Source organism: Miniopterus schreibersii (genome assembly GCF_964146895.1).
Source record: "Miniopterus schreibersii genome assembly, chromosome: 3".
In the NCBI taxonomy this organism is placed as follows: Eukaryota; Metazoa; Chordata; class Mammalia; order Chiroptera; family Miniopteridae; genus Miniopterus; species Miniopterus schreibersii.
The window spans coordinates 5,176,521-5,195,737 of NC_138103.1; the positions used below are offsets into that span (position 1 = coordinate 5,176,521).

A 19,217-nucleotide genomic window follows, 5' to 3' on the forward strand; every position below is an offset into this window, starting at 1 on the left:
CAACTTCGCCAGATCTTTGCCCTCACTCGGCGACGGCTTCGTACGTCTCTGCGTACGTCACGACGCACTCTCCCACCCGTTCCTCCCGCCCCCTTCTGTTCTCCCTCTGGGGGCCGCGGCCGCGGGGTTACCGGAAGTGATGCTGCGGGAGGCGATGGGGGGGCGGGGCTTCGGAGCGGCCGCGGCCGGTGGCCCGCGGATGAGGAGGCGGCGGCGGCAGTGGTGGAGGAAGCGGCGGCGGCGGGGGTAGGGAGTCTGGGAACGCGAGCGGGGATGGTAGGTGGTTTGGACCCGCCGGGCCGCCGTCGTTTCCAGAAAGGGTTTGACTGGAGGAACCTCTGGAGCAACTGTGAGTTTGGGGAGAATGTCGAGGAAAAGGGGGGAGCGCTGAAGGGGCGGGGGTTGGGTACCTTCGAGAAAGGGGGGTGGAAGGGGAGGAGTGGAAGTCAGCGCCTTGTCTGGACTGGTTCCTCTGGAAGGAGAGGAGGCGAGGGGAGCCTGTGGCGTGTCAGCCGCAGGGCTCAGAAAACTTACCTACTGTCCCTGCCTCCTCACCCCCAGCACCCCTCAACCCGGGGCCTGGGGGTCGGAGCTGCCCTGAAGGGGCGCAGACTCCGGTCCTCTGCCCCGGGTAAGCGCTGTGAGGCGGGAGCCCGGCGGGAGGTGGTGGGTGAATCTCCGGCTCCCTCCGCCCTCGTTTTCCTCCCCACCCCCATCCTTCTCTTTAATCATTAACAGCCCTGGAATTAAGGGGCTCAGACCTGAAGGCCTTTCTCTGCACCTTTGATATAAACGATAACCATCTGTGCCCAGGTAGTGGGGCTGGAGGCTTTGCCTGTGTCCTGGGTAGGAAGTGGGACCGGGTGACAAATGTATTGTTTTTTTTCCATCGCCCCTCGCCCCTCACCCCTCACCCCTCACCCCCCAGCCCCCAGCCCAAACACACCCCTGGCTTCCACTCTAATCCTCTGTGGTTCGGTGGTGATCGAGGCGTGTGGGTTTTTTCTTTATGACACTTGGCGCCTTGGTCACCTTTTGAGTTTGGTGTGGAGCCTCCATGCGGACCTGGAATGCACGCTGTGTGAATACTTCGGGTACAGGCTGTGTCACTGAGCGCCGCTCAGTGCCTGGCAGCTCCGGATGCAGGTGAACCTTCCCTCCTGCGAGTGCTGGAATTCCGACGCCTTGCGAGGATTTCTAAATGGCTCCGTAGCCCAGGAATCAAGGTCTCCTGCTCTGAATACTTTCAGTGTGAGGAATTTACATGTTGTCAACTCTTTCCAAAATGATTTGATGTTTGGCTAATTCTGGATTTCTGTGTTTCTCTCCACCCACACTACATGGTGCACTTCAGAGAACAGAAAACCCCATATTACTTTTTTGTTTCTACACTTGGACAACAGCTCTTTCATCTTTTTCTCCGTGTATGTCTGGCACACAAGTTTTCAGTGACACATTGGGCTTGTGCAGATTTCCATCTTATGTAGCTGATTCTTTTTGTATAGGTGGTCGTAAGTGAGAAAAGGTGACCTGTTTAGTTTTGTTTTAAAGAAGAAGACAAACCGATAACAGATGTGAAAAAGTTATTTGAAGAAAGCAAAGAATGATTGGGAAGGAAGTCTCTTTATTGATGTTCTGTTGGTTTTTTTTAAAAATTCCCAGGAAGTGAGCTCCTTCAGCCTGTCAAGGGATTTCACAGTGAAGTGTGATGACTCCTATTTCATTGTTGATACTTTTTTTGGAAATCCTCTGTTGAATCTGAAACTCTGTTTTCTGAAGAACTTTAAGAGATAGTGTCTAATTTGGGGGATCCTTTAGTTAAAAAAGAGTGCATAAATCCTGGCCCTCTGTTTGTGTGCATATTGCTGGGAGAATTGTCATCCTACTTATCTGATAAAACAATATAATGCTTTGATTGTGCAAGTAACAACATGTTTAGGTGTTTCACAGAAATGCAACAAAGGAATGACTGCTGCTCTCACCTTAATTGATCTGGAATCATTGAATAAAAGGCCCAAAATTCATTCATTCAACAAGCATTTTTGAATGGCTCTAAGTGCTTAGCTGGTGTTTTGGACACGGCATACAAAGATGAACACCAGCATAATGTCCACTCTCAGGGAGTTTACATCAGGTTCTGGGTGGGGGACACATAATAAATAAACTTATAAATCAGATTTTGATGAGTGCCAAAGAAAGCAAGAGTGATGTAATAGAAAGTGATTGGGATGCAGTCCAGGAACACCTTCCTGAGGAGGTGACACTTAAGTTGAGCTTTAACTAAAAAGTAGCCAGCACTGCAAAGATAGGAGAGGAGCCTTCTGGGTTCTGGGACTAGGTAGCTAGTGCAGAAACTGGATGGAGAGACTTTGGCAAGTTCTGGGGACTGGGAGGAAAGGGGAGAGGTGGAGAGGGGGTGGGGAGGTAGGGGGAACGACAGAGAAGGGGCAACAGTAATATCCAGAGCCTAGTGAGAAAGGGGAGAGTGAAAAGAGCCTAGGTCAGAAAGGCGGAGGCTGAGCTCCGAATAGGTAGGCAAATAAGAACAAGATAGAGAAGGAAATAGAGAGTGATGCTCCTTGTGATTCTTTCTGTTGCCTTTCCTAGAGTCTTATCACTTACTGTTTTGTAGGTACTGATGGGCTATTGTAATAAAAAAAAAACATCACCCAGCTGAGCGTGGGCGAGGAGGCAGCCGTGGTCTTTTCTGGCAGGTAAATCTCAACCTCTGTGTTCATAACTGAGTGGATGTTCAGTTGAGAGCATACCTTTTCCTCACAGGACTTGTATATGCTGCTATTTAAAATTGCATAACGAGCACCCCAGATGTGTTTTAGTATATGAATCCTCCTTTGCTTCCAGCTGTGTATGAATTTAGGGTTGAAGGTTGGGCAAGTGATAATAATATGCCCCTGTTGGTCTATAAAGATGACCATCAAGATCTAAGTTTGCAGTTGGTTTTTGTAGGGAGGCAGGTTTTATGTCGCAATATTTCCACTCATGTCTGGTCCGCCTGATGACTAATAACCCTCAGCTGAGATGTGGGTTGATGCTAAAAGTTCACTCCGTGTATTACATTAGATAAATGACCATTGTAGGCCCAATCCCACTATGTCTGCATCTTTGGACTTGATGACTTGCCTTTTGTTGCAGCCACTCATTTGCAGTAGTCAGCTACTTTTCAGCCTCACCTTGACCAGATTGTCCACTTGAAAGGCCCTCCTGGATCTGGCCCTCTTGAGTCATTTTACAGTAGGCTAAAATTAGAAAGAATATACCGTTTTCTTCTTTTGAACCCCACAACAGTGACTAGTATGTTCTTTGGGTGAATTGGTTCTTTGAGCAGGCGTTTGAAAGACTTAAATGTTGTAGTAAAATCAGTATTAGAAATGCTAAATAATACCTTTTAGTGTTTGGGGAAAACGAATCAGAAATTGAAGACTTGTTACCTGTTGTAGATTCTAGTACTTTCGTAGCGTAGGTAGGTGGGTTGTCAGAACTTGAATAGAGCTTCCTTGGCAGTCTTGGGGGTACTGAAAGGGATGGAATAGAGCCTGGTACTGAATTACTGAATTCCGACTTGAATGCGAATAGAAATCTTCTGGTTAGCAAGTAAGTGACCAGAGTGAACAGCTAGAGTAAGGCAAACAATAGACACCACCCTCTGTACTGCAGAGTAGCTTAAAGGAATGGACAGTTCCTTTGTGATTGACATATATATGTAATTTGGCTTTGACCTAGGTTACAGAATTTTGGACTTTGCGTCCTAATGCTGGGCAATAAATGCTGTAGCCAATAGATTATTAAGCTGTCCTCTATTCATCTTCATTTCAATGGTTTATTATAACTCAAGTATGAAAATATCCTGTAGACTGAGATTCCATCAGCCAGTTTGGAGACTGGTGGCTCTTTTCTAATTTCTGAAAGGGGGTGGATGGGTAGGAGGGGACTTGAACACAGGGAGAAGCCATTGATTCCTATGTTGGCCACTAAATGTATTTGGGGAAAATCTAAATGAACTTAGAATCTAGGAGCTGGGCTGGCCTTTTAATCTAGGTTACCAGTGAATTTGTTTCTTAAACTTTGGGGACTTTTGAATAAACTTCTGAAAGGTGGGCAACCTACAGAGCCACTTGATGCTACTTGCTATGGAGTTGTGGGTATTTTGCATTGCATTAAGTGACTTAAGTTAATCTGATTTTGCTACTGTTGTGGTAGATGTTCTACAGTATGGAGAGGTAATTGTACACTGGCTGCCAGTTGATCTGAGGTGAAGACAGGGTAACTCAGATTGAAACAATGGTAATTACGTGTTAACTCCTGTTCCCCAGCACTTGATAATTTACAATTACCTCTTTGTGTCTGTTTACAGATGTTGATACCAGTGAACCAGATCAGTTCTTCCTAAATGTTCTGAAGCTCATTACACAGTAGAACAGGATGTTTCATTGAGTTAGTGTCTTTGAATTCAAATCTAGTTTTGCTAGTTCTTGTGTCTGTTTTTCTAGGTAATGGAGGGTTCTGTTTATTTTGGGGGAACAAGGAGCTTACCACCGCACCTGACCATTTAAGTAACAAATGACTACAAACTAGAATTTAATATATTAATTTAGTGAAATAACGAGTAAGTTGAAAGTAGCACAAACTCTTAATTCTTTGTAGTTATGATGTTGAAAGGAGAAAATGGGAGGGGCACAATGCCAAGTCGTCTTTAAAATGTTGCAAATGAGACCTTATTTCAGTACTGTACATCAGAATAGGTGAGCTCAGTTAAGTCAGTCTTCGGTGGTGATTTGCTTTTTTTGTTGCAGCAAAATAAGCCATGTGTGGCCAGCGGGGGCTAACCTGATTGCAGGGGGTCACAGACTGAGTGGGTGACTCTTCTTGATGTCCTGAGGGCTTGGCCTGCTTAGGAGTATCCTGTGAGCTGTGCTGGATTGTTGGGTTCGGGCTGAATTGCAGCATGGAAGCTTAGGTTGCGTAGCATTGGGAAGCCTCGTCCATTTTCTATTCTGCCCTGCTGGAGGGTTGAGCCTCAGGACCTGGAGACTGGAAATAATTCGGTCACTGAGGCCTGTAGAGCCACACCAGATATGATGATGACTGACTGAGGATCTTATAGCAGCATTGCACAGTGTAGGACTTCTCATTTTTTGAGATATTTAGCATTTTTTTTAGCCACTGCCCCAATCTCTGCTCGTCAGTCTAGGAGACTGTCAGAAAGACTTGCCCCCATATCTGATTAGCAGATTTCTTCCATCCTATCAAGGCAGCAAAGTTTAGTTACAGCTTTTAGCTCTTGTCAGTTGGTGAAGGGTTTGGACTCCGCAGTGTTTGCCTAAAGTGGGTTGGTGTGTGACCTATAATTCTGATTCTGAACAAGACTGAAGCCATAGCATTAAATATATTGAATGCAGTTAATTCCTCTTCCTTCAGTATAGGAAGAAGCAGGAAAAAGACCCGCAAAGAACCTTAGAGAATATTCATTGTGTTATTTTTTCAAACTGGTCTGTGGGGACCCCTCTCAGGGTCATCGCTAGAGTATGCAGGGATGGGGGCTTTGATGTGTTCCTTCCGTTTCACCTCATTATGCTTTACCCTGAACATTACTTTATATTCTGTTATATTGGTTTTCCCCATAAGATTTCAGTCGAGCGAAATGTTCTGAGACTGAAACAGGTTTAAAAGCATTGATTTAGTAGAGAAATGGAAATCTAGAAAGGTTAGTAAACTTGCTTTTCAAGTTACAGAGCAAGGGTACTGGTAGCTACAGGACTAGAATCAGGCCTGTGCGTTACTTTGCTTTTCTCTTTTACTAAAACTGCCTCGTACGTGTCATTGTTGGCACTTACAGTTTGAGTTTGATTGAATCTTTGGTGTTGGTCTTCTGTATTTGTGGTTCTTTACTCAAACATTTTGTCACAAACTACTACTCCCTATAACCACTCTGAAGCATATGCAAAGTGATGCTCGCTCTTAGGGGTAGTAGTACTAGCCAGTAGCTGGCCTTTTCTCTTCAGACCATTTCTGAAAGGGACAGTAGGACTTTCAAATAGACGTTGAGTCTTTATCACTCCAAGTTCTTAAGCTAAGCTAGCAGGGGCCTGCTGTGGAGAATACCTTTGCAAAATGCCCGGTTGAATACTTTCTCTTCCCGGTGACTTGCCCTGGAATCTGAACAGGGAAACCTGTGGAAATAACTCCAGTGGCCACCTCCTTTTTTTAAATCTGTGAAGCAAATTTATTTTCCATTGACTACTTGCTTTGTCGCTACTTGATGACTTCCTAGTGGCTGCTCTTTAAACAGGAGGGGAAGGTTGGGAATACCACTGTTGTGAGGGTGCTGGGACTCTAGTAGCACAGGTCCTAGTAGCAGGATCGGGACATGCTGGAAGTCCCAGGTCCCCAGAGGAGGCATTTTTCCCAGTTGTGACATTTTCTTCTAAGTGAGTGGAAGTCAAGAGTGAGGAGTGATATTGTGAATATTCCGTGTTCATGTTAAAGAATATTTCCATGGTTCTTTTTCTCTTAGTTAGTTTTTCTTAGAAATAACTAGTCACTTGTCCAGTCGTTTACTCCAAACGGTTAGTTGTAGCTGATGCCTATGGTAAGGAGAATCTTGCTTGGGAGTTTCCTAACACTGAAAGAGAAAAGTCTGAAGACCTTTCTAGAGGTAGTTGTGGGGGAGGAGGAGTTTTCGGGATCGGGAGTGGGGAGGATACCCGGAGGGTACTGTGGACTGTATGTATAGGGTGAAGAGAAGTGCGGGCCATGGTCCAGCTGGAGATGGGTGGAAAATGCTCACAATGGCACTTGCTGCAGGCAGAGTAGGTGGAGAAGGAGCAAGCCCAGGAGATGGCCCAGCTCTAGGGAATACCATTCACAAGGAGGGAGCTAGGGGCCTGTGGAGTTGGGCAATCAGTGGCCCTGACCACGGGCGCTCTTCCATGACTGCAGTTTGTATTCCTGATGGGGAGGGATGTATGCAGGGACACAGAGGTTGGTTTGACCAGATTTGTCATCAAGATTGACTAGTTAGTCATGATTGACAGTTTATGAAGTACTGACCTAACTTTTTTGAGATCTCTGTCTCCTTTGATTTTATTTTTGACAGAAATTGGTAAACAAGAGGGAATGTCTTGTCCCTGGGTCCACAGGGAACAGTTACATGTAAACTATAGAGGTAGTACATGCATGATTCTCTCATGGGAACTATAATAAATGTGAAATAAATCACAACTAAAATTATTAAATAAAATCAATTTTAACTTCACACTTCTACAACATTCTATGTTCTCTTTAGCAGGTGAAATTAGTTGTTTGGTCTTCTTTTAAAAGAAATATTACTTTACCAGGTACTTGTGAATACGTCCATAGGGCCAGAATTCCTACTAGTGCTGAAACCAGCAAGCGGGGGTCTGAATTGGTGATAACCGTAGGTTTAATGATTAGACCAAGCTGGGAACTGGCTCCTAAGGTGTTGGTTAAGTTGGTTTTAATGTGGACCTCTTTTTTGAGGTTATTAATTATGTCATTCCAACAACAATTCTGTGACACTAATGGAGTGTCCAGCAACTCAGTTCAGTTCAGGTCTGACAACACTGCCTGGAGTTAGTGCAGACCCCACAAGTTAATGACTCAGTCTCACAAGGTTGCCCTACTTCAGATACCAGCCACAAATAATCAGGTAACCCCAAGTTGCCTGCGCTCCTGCCTGGCAGAGTACGAATTTGGGGGTTCCCACCCCTCTCTCCCAGGTTGTATAATTTGCTAGAACATGTGCCACAACTCAGGAAAGCATGATATTCAGAATTACAGTTTCATGATAAAGCATGCAACTCAGGAACAGCCAAATGGAAGAGATGCATAGGGCAAGGTAGGAATTGAGGACACAGAGCTTCCGTGTCATCAGTCCTATAGCTCCCCTAGCCTTGTTCAGTTTCAACTGCAGTTCCTACGTGAAGGCAGGATTGATTAAATCATTGGCAATTGGTGATTGAACTCCAGCCACCTTTCCCTCCCCTGTGAGGTGACACTGAAAGTGTCCACCATCTGATCCTGCGCCTGCTCTTTCTGGTGTGGTCAGCCCCTCTCCTGAAACTAAGGGCCCACCACCCAGTTACATAGGTAGTGTAAACTCCATTGTGCTTATGAATAACAAAGGACACTCCTATCAATAAGAAAATTCCAAGGATTTTAGGAGCTTTAGCTAGAACTGGGGTCAAAGACCAAATATATATATGTATACACACACACTTATATAAATTTTTTTTTAATCCTCACCACCTGAGGATGCTTAGAGAGAGGAAGGGAAGGGAGAGAAAGAGAGAGAGACATTGATGTGAGAAAGAAACATTCATTGGTTGCCTTCCTGGAGATCAAACCGGAAACCCAAGTATGTGCCGTGACCAGGAATCGAACCAGCAACTTTTTGGTGCATGGAACAGTGCTCAACCAACTGAGTCACTCTGGCTGGGCCAAATACATTTTTTATTATACCACATTTATACTCCAGAATGTCATATATTCTTGAACTTCATAGATGTACTATCTCTAGGCCTCCATAATGCAAGAAATGAGCTCACTTAATAAGAAATCAGATATACAGAATTCACGTTTCCTTTCAGTGTGACTTTAAAGAGTTTTGTGTAGGTAATGCATTGGTTAAAAGTATCAAACTGCAGTTGGTCTGGGTTTCAGTCTGAACTCTACCACCTACTTGCCACTTGACTTTGGAAGAGCCACTTAAGGTGTAAGCCTCATTTCCTTTAAGTATAAAGTAAGGATAATCACAGTAAATAGTTTTGAGGATTCAATAAGATAAGGCATTTGAAGGATATGGCATAGTGCCTGGCATATAATTAAAAATTTAATAACATTAGGTAGTATTAGCTACATGCATGCATAGCTATGCTCACCTGGATTGGCAGCTCCCAAAGGTTCAGAAACTTCATTTTCTCTCCCTTATAGGGGGATGTATGGGACATTGCTAGGCGCACAGTAGACACAAATTTTCTGTCACTTGAAAATGAAACCTGTCTGGGTATCTGGAAAATATAGGAATGACTCTGTAATGGAAACTTGCAGCCTGTTTCCAAAGCTAGCCTAAAACCCAGAGATGGAAAATTTTTCTCCTAAAACCCTAGAACATGCATGGTGTAACAATGCGGGACAGGGGCTGGGAATCAAAAAATGTGAAACTGCCTGGCCGGTGTGGTTCAGTTGAGCGTCATCCTGTGTACCAAGAGGTCACTGGTCTGATTCCTGGTCAGGGCACATGCCAGGGTTGTGGGCTGTATACCCAGTAGGAGATGTGCAGGAGGCAGCCGATCGATGGTTCTATCTCCCTGCCCCTTCCTCTCTCTAAAATCAATTAAAAAAAACTATTTTAAAAAAAGAGAGAGAAACTGGTTCAGGAGATGTTTTTATGTTTGGCAATATGCCTTTGTGGTTCATTGAGTTGGACAAAACCACAAGAGACTTTGGGAAGGAAACAGATTTATTTCAGCTGGTCCAGGCAGTCTTTGAGAATGGGCTGTCAGGTACTACATTGTGTGTGTTGTTTCTCAAAGAAAGTGAAAGGCTGAGACCCACTGGCCAAAGGGCTTACCAGCTGCTGAGGTTCATTTGGTGAACTCCCCCAAGGCCGGGTCTTTAATTCTCCCTATAGCTCACCTATCTGTACGTTCTACTCTAGTGGGACCATTACTGGACTAAGTCCTAAGACTCTACCACAACTTACTGTGTGGCTCTGAGCAATTTGCAGCGCCTCTTTGAATCTGTTTGCTTAACTGTGACTTAAAGCATTTGGGAGTACACTGTGGAAAGCAGTATGGCATTTCCTCAAAAAATTAAAAATGGAACTGCCTTATGACCCAGTGATCCCACTTTGGGAATTTATCCGAAGAATCCCAAAACACTATTTTGAAAGAATATATGCATCCGTATGTTCATTGCAGCGTTATTTATAAAAGCCAAGATATGGAAGCAGCCCAAGTGCCCATCAGTTGATGAGTGGATAAACAGCTGTGGTATGTTTACACAGTGGAATACTATGCAGCTATAAAAAAGAAGGAAGTCTTACCATTTGCTACAGCATGGATAGACCTGGAGAGCACTGTGCTAAGTGAAATAAGCCAGTCAGAGAAAGACAAATACCATATCATCTCAGCTATCTGTGGAATCTAATGAACAAAATAAACAAACAGTAGAAACAGACTCATAGAAACAACAGGCTGACAGCTTTCAGAGAGGAGTGGGTAGGGGGTCTAGGTAAAAAAGGTGAAGGGATTAAGCAAAACAAAACAAAAAAACCCTCATAGACAGAGGGTAGTATGGTGATTACCAGAGGAAAAGGGGAATGAGAGGAAGGTAAGATAAGGGAATGGGAGAGGTAAATGGTGATGGAAAGAGACTTCACTTGGGGTGGTGAACACACAAGACAGTGTTCAGATGAGGTATTACAGAATTGCACACCTGAAACCTATGCATTCTATTAACCAATAAATTCAATTAAAAACCCCACATTCGGTACTAAATCACTTTCTCAAAGTGTGGCTTTGGTTACATCTTTGAATATATGCTACTGAAAAGAACACTGAAGTGTGTTTTTTGTACTATTGATGGTGCATGAGATGATTTTTGGGTGGTCCTTGGATGAACACTTTTTGTTTACTAGTTTTGTATTTTTATGTGTATTAATGAAAACAACTAGCTTATCAGATCCATGACTTCCAAGGATAGTGATGCTTAGGATACTACAGTGCATATGACTTTTGTTTTTAATGAAAGTATTAGGTGAACAGTAGTTGGGGTGTTAAGCGGATGTGTAAAATCATGTAAGTGGATATGTAAGATCATAGAGGTTGTGTGGGAATGGTGTGGTGATTTCTGAGTTCTGAGATTCAGGAATTCTTGTGTAGTGCCCACCTCATGAAGTCTTTGTGGAGATGGACACAGTGTAGAGCAGTTGGATTTATTGAGTGGATTTAAAGACCTAACTCAAGCAAACTGACAAATTTCTATTCGTGCATTCATGGTGAAAATACCTGTAAGTAGATTGTGTAGCATTTAAAATATCATAGACATTAGTAGTGGTAGCTTTTTTAAATAATGAAAAATGAATAATATTTGCTTTCTCTTTCACCTTTAGCAGTTTCCCCACAACCTGGGGTGTTCTTTAGTTCCTTCCAGTCTTTGGTGTTGGAACGAGCATGGTAGGAGTTAGAGTTCTGACTTGTTCCATTGGATGGGACAAAAAGCCACCCCCTCACCCCCTTAAATGCATGCCAGTGCATGTATTCGAGGTCTGGACGACCGACACTTCGCCCCATCTTAGTGACTTGCACATTACTTCTTGCTGGTAACTGCTTTAGAGGTGCAGTGTGATGTGGGCCCTAAAGTGCAGTTAGACATCGAGGCAGGCTTTATATAAAATTTCACTTCACCTTCTGTCATACTGCTTGAAAGTCAACGCTCGGGGTCTTGAGAAGTAAACCGAACAGTTGTAGAAATGAAACAAACTACTCTGGGAGGTGCTTTCTTTTTTAAGTAAAACCCCAGAATAAAACTGAAATATCAACTGTGTAATAATAGTAGCTAAGAAAGCTGCTTCCAGACGTGGTCTATGGTTTCTTGACTTTTTTTTAATCCTTTATTGCCTGTGTTCCTTTGACATTTTGTGTGTTTCTTAACATTGTAATAGTTCATTCTCTACACTGGTTGTTGGCCTGTGTTCTGCACGTGATTTTGTTGTATGATTGCCTCAGCATAAAGGGCCATGCATCTGATATAACTCCTTGTGATAAATTATTTAATATTTCAAACTGTAGTTTTAAAAAATTGCTATGTAGATGTTTCCAAGTCTCTTATCTTTCTGCACCATGTGTTACCTAGTCAAAATTAGGTAAAAACAGAGCAAAATGGTGATAATGGTGTAGCCCAAGATTTTTCTCCTTCTTTGTTAATTTAATACAAAGTTTCTACATGATTGTATAATGAGAAACTCTCAATTTTCCCACCTGAGGTAGAATCTGATGTTACAAGCCACAAGCCCTTACACTCTGTAAATTTGGTTTGTCGTTCATGCTGTCTTGTCGCCTGAGAGCAGTGGTGACCTGTATGATTTGGTGCACTGGGAAAGGGAAGAGTCTTTACTCAAGGCTATATTTTGCAGGATTAAAAATCTCTTTTCTCACTAAAATCTACTTCATGACATTCATCCTTTGCGCAGACCCGCAAGACCTCTGTGCACAGGGAAGATGTCAGGTTTCTGAAACAGTCTATTTTCCTTGGTGCAGGGGTTAGTCATTACTGACAGATAATTGCTGGTAAGTCTGGAGAGGTTTTGGAAGGGGATGGACAGGGGGTGTGACATTTGTCCTTGGTCTATAGATTAGGATTTGCAAAGCAGAGTGAGGTGGTTTATTTCCTTCTCTTGTTGGGAAGTTGACGTTGGACCAATGAATCTTCCTTAAGATCTCCTGTGGGCAGCTGAGTAGTTGGGCTTTTGAGGATGAGAACCACATGAAAGAATATTCTCTCTCAGTCACACAAATAATTACCTCCATGGCAGGATAGTTTCCATAGAAGTACAAGCATTCAAGACCACACATTTGAAAAGATTAAATGTAATTTAGTCAGAATGAAAGATGCACAGACATTGTGGCACATTCGGAACCTTCTACAGCCATTTGTCCATTTTCCCAGCACCACTCACTCTCTGGTCTTCTCTGGAAGGCCAACCTTTTCATTCATCTGGAGTCTTTTCATTTCTAAAATAAAGCCCTTTCAGCTTGTTGGAAACTGGAACGTTCATGGTAACATCAGGTAAAACAATACAAATGTGTATTTGAAGACTTTCTTTAACTCTTTTTTTAAACCTCTTCAGGCAAAGAACTGGAATTGCTTCATTTATCTGAGCATTTGCTTTTCTAAGTTTCCAGCTCACAACCATTGGTTGGCCTGGCAAAAAGAGGTAATAAAAAGTTATGCAGCAGGTAAAAATCTGTCTAGTTGATTTTACCCATTTGGAAGGGAACAGTTTTTCCTTCCCTCTGAGCAGTTTGTCTTCAGCTCCTCTTTTCTCGTTTCTAGCCTCACTATTTGCATACAGTACTTAAATTTACTCTTTACCAAGCTCTGAGGGTCCCCTGTATGTAGTACTTCTGACAGCCCACTTAAGCAGAAGAGCTTTTCATTACAATAGCAGCTTCACAGAACACAGCTTTTAACAACACACTTTTAATAGTACTCAAGCTTTCCTTGCAGATACAAGATATTTTCTAGGAAGAACCAGACTATTGTAGTTCTCAAGTTAGGCAAATGTGAGCAGTGAGCCAGCTTTCCCAGATGGAATATGGATCATTCATAGGAGCTTCTGAAACTCAAAACCAGTCTGGTAAGCTAGAAAAAAACTTGGCCTCCAAATTTGAGCCCCTTACTATTGAATTCACAGTGAAATATATATAGTCTGGATTGGATACATGGTATTTCAGGAAAAAGAAACATGTTTATATGTTGCCAGATATAGTCATTCCAATAAATTTGAGTGCTTATTGTGGATCTTGTTTTTAAGGACCTTTGTGGTATGGTAGGAAAACATACCTAAGGATTATAGACATAAGAACAATTAGAAAATGTAAAGTCAGCACTGAATAGTATCGGTGCTCTCAACAAGGGTGCGGAGGGCAGAGAGGCTCTAGCTCAGGAGAGGAGTCCTGTGGGAGGTAAAATCTGAGTTGGGCTTGAAAGACCAACACTAGAGTGAGGAGACCTTCCAAGCAGAGGTGAGGTAACAGCATGTGTAAAACTAAAGCACAAGAGGGCCTGTGACATCTTGGGAGTGGCAGGCGTTTCAGGGTGCCTGAGGAACGTGATGGAGGGAGAATGACGGGTTGAGGCCAAATTCAGAAGGGCCTTGTGTGCTTTGTTGAGTTTGGATTTTATTTTGTAGGTGAAGGGGAACTATTAAATAATAGCGTGCTCCCTTGGCCGTGTGTGTGTGTGTGTGTGTGTGATTAGTCCAGTGGCAGAGATCGGAGGAAACAGTAGATTAAACTATGTGTGAGGGTACCGCAGTCAAGATGGCAAGAGACAGAACTGTAGAATTACCATTATCACAGGGTTAGAATTTACAAAGTTTGCCTTAATCTGGTAAAAGTTTGTTTGTTTGTTTGTTTGTTTTTTAATATATCCTTATTGATTTCAGAGAGAGAAAGGGAGAGGGGGGGAAGAAAGAGAGAGAGAAACGTCATTGATGAGAGAGTCGTCATTGATCGGCTGCCTCCTACACATCCCTGACTGGGGATCGAGCCCGCAGCCTGGGTATGTGCCCTGACTGGGAATCGAACCGAGATCTCCTGGATCCTAGGTTGACACTCAACTGCTGAGCCATGCCCCGCCAGGCTGGTAAAAGTTTTTGCTTTCACATTCCACATGGGTCAGTGTGCTTATTCACACAGTCACTCAGAAACCCAGGCTGATGTCCGTTTTACTGTCATGTACTGTCTTGGTCACCATGGCAGGGACAGAGATGGCTGGGATCTCACATTCCAGCTCTATGCTTGGGCCTGGAAATGGTAAGTATCACATCTGCCTACAGCCCATTGGCTCGAAATAGACACATTTCCCCACCTAACTAAAATGAGGCTGGGAAACGGGGGGAAGCAGATGGAATGTTTGGTGAGCTTCTGTCTGTGCCACAATGTAGAAACTTGATTAAGGTGCTTTATTTCTGAGCTTATTTCTCATCTGTAAAATGGGGATATCACTAGTGCCAACCTCATACAGTAGCTGTGGGGACGAGCTGCTTTAACAGCTGTAAAATGTCTAGTATTGTATCTGGCACAGTAAAGACATTGGAGGGAATCTTTAAGTTTGATCTTGAGATGTTCTTACTATGGTTCATATCTAATTAGTAGGTTAAAACCAACAGTTAAAAACCAACTAAAAAATAAAAAAAGCATAAATTAAAGTGCATCATAGAAATGAGGGTAGATGCTGCTACATGAAACTTCTGTGTGTTTTTTTATTAATTTTATTTATTGACACTGATTTTTAGAGAGCGAGAGATCGCTTTGTTGTTCCACGTATTTATACATTCATTGGTTGATTCGTGTATGTGTCCTGACTAAGGATGGAACCCACAATCTTGGCAAAACTTTTGAGTTATACGTATATTGATATATGTGCATTTGGTCAGGATCTAAAGTGTTTTTCTCACTGGAGTTTGAAAGACACTGGTCTAGCCCAGCCTCTCATTTCTCAGTGATTGACAGACTTATGCATACCAAATAAAGAACCCCATTTTATCGTAGTATGCTTTTTTGAAAGAGTCAGTTTAAACTTCCAGATTTTTAAACAGGGGTTTGAAAAGCATTATCCTTAATTTTGAGAAAGAGTAAAGCATGGGTTTGAATTTTAGCTTTACTACTTGCTAGCTGTGTGCCCTCAGGCAAGTTACTTACACTTTCTGTGCCTCAATTTTCTCATCTATAAAATGGTGCTGATAATACCTATCTCATAGGGTGTTATTGTTGGATTAGTTGATATGTGTAAAATGTTTTGTAAACAAAGGTTGATCCATAGTAAACCTTATGTAAGTATTTGTGGACGTGATCTTGTAAAAGTGGCTAGTACTGCATTTGTAGGTAGATTTGTGCAGTGCACTAGGTACACAGTAGGTGTTTATTTGATACTTTAGATTGTTCGTTAGGTGCCACTTAGCCCTTTTCACCTCACCGTACACATACTCCCTGCCTTCTTGAGACTGGTAATCTGAGATACTGTCACTGAATCAGGGACGTCCTTTCTCTTCTATGTGCTTGTCATTTTTGACTGTCTGCTTGGGAGCCGTGAATGTTCATGATCTGTAGAAGTAAATGTCTAATGCATTCAAGCCTTGAATGCGTAATAGAAACAAATTGTCTATATAATGTCATAATAGACAATTTAAAAAAAAAAAACTCAGAAGAACTTATTTTTTTTTAAATGCCATCTTACTGCTGTGGTTTTTACTTTTTTAAATATGTTTTTATTTGATTTTAGAGAGAGAAGAAGGGAGAGGGATAGAGAGAGAAATATCAATGAGAGAGAAACATCGATGCGAGAGAAACATCGATCAGCTGCCTCCTGCACGCCCCCTACTGAGGATGTGCCCTGACCGGGAATCGAACCAGTGACCCCTTGGTTCATGGGTGGACTCTCAACCACTGAGCCACTCCAGCCAGGCCAGAAGAACTTATTAATGAAATATTTTCCTTTCCTGGATTTGTAAAAAAAAAATTGGCCTGGAAGAAGCAAGTATCAAAGTTGTTTTTAAGATTGTGAGGTTGACTTCTCTTGCAGTGGGTAGTTGCTGTTAGCCGACTGCTCTGCAGTGAGCCGCTCTGCCTTTGCCGGAGCCACGGTGGGTGATGACTCCTCCCTGCTGATACTGAGTGGTACCCTGCACGGATAGGAGTTAATCCTGGCTGCCTGGCGGAAGTGGATTTGTTATATAATTCAGGGTACCCAGAAGCCCTTTGGGGAGGTCTTTATTACGTTATTATCGTGACAGTATCCGTTTAGGCCCGAAGATTAATTTTTGTTCTCATCTGGGTGCACCAGAATGATTCTCAGACAGGATAGCGACTTGCTGTTAAATGCCTCCTGTGCCTTTGTTTTAATCAGGAATGAGTGTTAGAACCAGAGATGTTCCAGTCAGTGATTTATTAATAGTTTACAGGGTTTTTCCTGTTAAACTGATTTAACTTCTGAAAAATGAGTCATATTTAGGGTTTGAAACATTTCCTCTTTGACTAGTCTCAAAAAATGTGTATTAATGTTTCTGTCCTGTCAGTTGTGTCAGTCCTGCCAGTGCTGAAACAAAGGCAGGAGGAGCATCACTCTGGTTTTCCATTATCTGACACAGTGGACTTCTTAACTTGAATGCTGGTGGCCGTGTACTGTTCAACAAGCCTGTACTATTTTTATGACTCACTGAGAAGTCGTGTGGTGGTGTGATCCCTGTCCCCAGCTACCAGTGCTTAAACTTGTAATTTTCAACTTATTGTGTTAAAACTAACTTCTAATTCTGGCTATTTTTCTTTTTGATTTTAGGCCTAAAATTGAAGCTCTATTTTTATAAAACATTCGCCTAGAAAAGTCACCAGTGTTGCTACCCCAAATATCATTCCTCGGCCAGGGCGGGGAGAGCAGGGGCTGGGAGTTTCACATGGTTCAGCAGAATGTGTGAGCCTGCCAGCCAGTGGAGGGGGTGGATTCTGCCCTTTGCTTTTTGGCAGCTGCGTCTAGCTTTGATGGCCCTGATTAGGACTTTAGTCCTTGGCCTTTTCTTGCTGTCATCTGAGACATAGTCCATTGTTTCCAGTGGTTCTAAAGAGATAGAGGACTCGATGGTCCACATCTCTCATCTTCTTTGACAAGGTACCTGCTTCAGCCCTGAGTTAAAAGCTTCTGTGTCATCGAGCAAATTTAGTAAATATGAGTAGAATAAGATATCTCGGTGTATAAAGTTGGCTGTGAGTCCTTTGTATTCAGTATGCGTTATTCAGAAAAGCTCTGGCTTTGCTCTGGCACCTGCAACACCTTACATGGGATGCCTTTGTTAATCGAGGTAGGAAGATGCAGTTCAGACCAGCGCAGGAAAGTTGTTCACTGGAGCCCACCCACTGGCAAACTGTGGAGCACCCTGGAATGCCACATGACCTGGCTTCACTTCATCCTCTGAACTCTCCTTGTTAACAGAGGTGGGAGTGATGGCTGCTATTATTATTATTATTATTGTTATTATTGTTATTTTAGTCCTCACCTGGGGATGTGTTGATTGATTTTTAGAGAGAGAGGAAGGGAGAGGGAAAGAGAGAAACATCTATCAGTTGACTCCTATACTTGCCCTGACTGGGATGGAACCCACAGCCTAGGTATGTGCCCTGACTGGAAATTGAACCCTCAACGTTTTGGTGTACAGGACGATACTCCAAACAACTGAGCCACCCAGCCAGGACGTGATGGCCATTATTAATATGAATTTTTCCCAAGGGACTGAGGTGCAGGTCAAAAGGAGGCATGACAGGACGAACATCTCATTTTTTAACTTCAAATTTTAGCTTTTGCTATGTTTGAGGTGAAAATTCACTCGGCTGAGGAGAGAAGTGCATACTGCTGGCTGAGAAGCTGTGGTGCTATCACACCTGAGAACTGATGAGGTGTTGCAATGCTAGGAGGAGAGGATCCAGGAGAAATTGGACTTTAGGACCAGTTCTCAGGGGAAATGAAGAACCCTTAGGGCTCCACTCTCTTCACTGTTGAGTATTTGGTAACATTGCCATGTAGTCAGAATTGCTGTGTTGTTAAGAAAATCCTAAAGAAGAGAAAATATATTTACAGCCCAGTACAAATTTATTGAAAAAAGTCTGGCTAAGTGGACCCACACAGTTCAAACCTGTTATTCAAGGGTCGGCCATACTAAATAACTGCTAGGAACAGTGCTCAGTACGTTATAGCCTCGTTTATTCAGTTGTCAGGTAATACATTCGAAGTACATGGACTAGTGCCTTGGAGAGAGTGCTCATTGTCCATTCAACAGCTATGTGTCGAACATTGCTTATGTAACACAGCTGAGGGCCACGGATCAAGAGTAGGACAGATAAAATCCCTGCTCCTGTGGCGCTCACCTTCTGGTAGGGAGCAGACAATAAATAAGTCAACAAATAAGGATTCAGAGAGCAAGAGTGGTATGTGCTGTGAAGAAATGAAACTGCTGGAGCAGAGGAACATGGCACTTTAGATTGGTACAGGGAGTGCATCCCAGCATTGGAACTGAGACCCATCTGATACAAAGGAGCCATTTATTTTTCACAGGGACCCTTTCATTTCCCCAATTTTCAGGTGAGGCGCAGGGTAATTAGGTGTGTGCTGGGGAGCAGCAGAGCTGGGCTGGAGAAACCCAGTCATTCTGCATCCAAAGCATGGCCTGCTCTTCTGGGCGGCCCAGGGCCACTGGAGCTGCTGGAGCTGCCCAGGCAGGTGGTGAGTGAGTGGAGGGAGGACGGGGGTACTGTGCAGGTGAAGCCTGGATGCCGTTCTGAAAAGCTGAGGTCAGTTCATGCTCCCCAGTCATGGGATACAAAACTTGAGTATGAGTTAGAGAGAGAGTGAGAGTATGTGTGTTTGTGTGTGTAAAGTGTATTTTAGAGTCCAAAGCTGTCTTCACA

At 43.1% G+C, this 19,217-nt stretch overlaps 1 protein-coding gene across 2 annotated transcripts in view; it reads left to right on the forward strand.

Annotated features, from left to right (window-relative positions):
* Positions 1 to 157: 157 nt before the first annotated feature.
* Positions 158 to 19,217, forward strand: part of DCUN1D3 (defective in cullin neddylation 1 domain containing 3) — a 32,851-nt gene continuing 13,791 nt past the window's right edge. Inside the window, exon 1 of one of the 2 annotated variants that reach the window (XM_081131543.1) lies at positions 158 to 349. The gene's annotated coding sequence lies outside the window, so the exon portion shown is untranslated. Of the gene's footprint in view, positions 350 to 2,632; positions 2,715 to 19,217 lie in introns of those variants that run through there. The other variant, XM_081131544.1, reaches the window with a different exon arrangement.